This window comes from Bidens hawaiensis, unplaced genomic scaffold (assembly GCF_021521415.1).
Source record: "Bidens hawaiensis isolate Kalapana, Puna unplaced genomic scaffold, B.hawaiensis_p1.1 tig00002572_1, whole genome shotgun sequence".
In the NCBI taxonomy this organism is placed as follows: domain Eukaryota; kingdom Viridiplantae; phylum Streptophyta; class Magnoliopsida; order Asterales; family Asteraceae; genus Bidens; species Bidens hawaiensis.
The window spans coordinates 414,547-417,220 of record NW_027491140.1 but is presented as its reverse complement, the minus strand read 5'-3'; positions in this window follow the sequence as shown (position 1 = coordinate 417,220).

Here is a 2,674-nt window from a genome sequence, read left to right as displayed (position 1 = left end):
AGCTGACAGGTGAAGTAGCATCAAAGTGAACATGGTGCAACTATTGATTTGGAAGATGACGTTGAGGATGAACTGATGAAATCTAAGTTGTTTGAAATCACAAGGTGTTATTTGTTTCAAATTGGATATGCTTAGGTAAATCATAACTATGCTCTTAGTTTGTTTTAATAGGTTTTTTTTCTTCGTTTTGGTCTGAACTAAATGATCCATTTGGACACGAAACAATTAGGAAAGTGTTAAAAATGGGGGCCTGGGTGGATTTTGTTCGATTTGATTGATTGATGATAGGAAGGAGGTGAATTTGTTTTTTTTTTTCAAATGAGATTTTGAGTTCTTAAATTGTTGTTGAAGTTCAGTTATGGTGACTGATATGGAATTGAAAACAAGTGGACAAGATGAGCCAAAAGCTAGGATGTGGGTTTTGCAACAGAAGATTGATCAGCCACTGGATAGAGTAAAGGTTCATTAGTTTCTCTTTTAATTACTTTCAAAGTCAACCGTGATAAATATCTTACTTTGAAATTTGAATACAGTTTGGAGCTTTTGGACTGGCTCGGTGGCAACCGGATGGTAAAACGGGCGTGAAAACTAGAATGGTTGGAACTTTATTGGTTAGTTGATCCATGGTTGTGGCCTGTGGATGTTGCCCTGAACCAAGCGAATGGAGACCATTTGCATGGATAAGCTTTTAATCGGTTAATCATATTGAGTGGCTTAGGAAATGGGTGAAAACGGGTTTATGAAATTTGTCAAAACATGTCATATTTTAGTACGGGTCGAACCAAACTGATTCAGGTTGGGTTGGCTTTTTAATACTTAGTAATTTTTTCATTGTTCGTATTTTTAATGAAGTGATCCAAACTAAAATTGATTTGTTCAGTCCTAAAAATTCTACCATGTTTTTTATCTTCTCTCACATTGATTATGGTATATGCATTTTTAGTAATTGGTGAAAATATTATGTAGTTTTTGTTGAAGAAGAAAACATTAGACTAGATCAATATTTCTACACCTTTTAGATCTTTTGGCATATTAATGAAGTAACTTCCATGTTGTCTTCCCTCTTTGAGATTATCAACACTACAAATGGTATGATTATATACGCTTATATGTTTTGACTTTTGAGTACATCTTTTTCTTACTCCTATCATAAAATGAGTCAAAAAAGTTATGACTTTTGAGTACACCATTTCCTTATTCCTATCATAAAATGAGTCAAAAAAGTTAAGTAAACATTGTATATTTAGCATGTGGATATGAATTAAATATTAATTATATTGTTGTGTTTTTGTGAACATGCTCTTTAAAGATGTATTATTACATGCATCCAAACGAGGTCATGTGATCTGTTTGAAGTTTAATATTATCCCGTACGCATTGTTCAAAAATAAATTAACAATAATATAAACAACACAAATAGTAAAAACATTGTATTATAAATTAACAATAATATAAACAACACAAATAGTAAAAACATGTGTAATACAATGGCTATAAGCTATTATTAATATACAACTTATTTAAACAAGTTTATAATGACATAGTTTAGTTGTTATGTTCATGTAAACTTAATATTAATAGAAAAACCTTAAAGTTTATGTTGAAGTTGAAACCTAAACACAAAATTCAATGAAAATTAAAATTATCAACGTTAGAAAAATCATCAAAAGGTAAAAACATTGATTGTGGATCATGTGAGAAATGCATAAACAAAGACATTAATAAACCTCGACTGCATGGGTGTACTGGTGGGCGTTATTCATGCATTACATTATATATTCAAAAAGTTAACATAACCCACGAAATACAATAAACTAAAAAAATTTGAAATCCTAATGAAATTACATACAACAAAAAACAACAAACATTAAACCTAATTAAAGGTTTTAGGTACTACATAATTCTTAGATAATAACGACAAAAATACTATCAGCCCAAAAACTATACTTAAATTCCAAACCTAACTACAAACCAATGTAAGTCGAAAACAAGCCCGTACGAATTACTACAAACCCACAAACTAAACCTAAACTCCAACTATAAATAAACATAATTTATTATTTTATGTAACCTTTGATTATACTACAAAATCATTTCTAAAAATTATATATTCACAATAATATTAAAAAAAACTTAAATAAAGTCGCGTAACACGCGGGCTAAAAGCTAGTATATACATATTTTAAGCTGTTATTCTATATAAATCCGGTTATAATAAAAAGAAAAAACAATGAGTCCGAACTGTTATTCTATATACATACTTGTATGATCCTTGTAAAGTTGTAATTTGCTCAAATTTCATATGTCATCTCTAGATTTCATTAAATACAATAATGGTCCGAACTGTTCGCAAGATCATTCCGCTTTTCATCCTTTGAAAGGATGTCAATTATGGAGATGATAGTTAACAAATGGTCTAAAGCTAGTGAGCAAAAAGAAGAGAGATTGCATGGGCCTCTTGATCATCTTGGCCTTTTTTCGTGTTGACAGGTTTGTCCTCGTTGGCCATAGCGTCATCATGCATCTGTGAGAACAATAGGCTTAATTTATACTTATTTAGTAAAAAAAAAAAAAAATCCATTTTGTTTACCTGATATAAATGTTTCAACGGGCCATGCTTGATTAGAAATTTAGAATGAGCCATAATGGATCATTATATGGTAAAATGATTTAT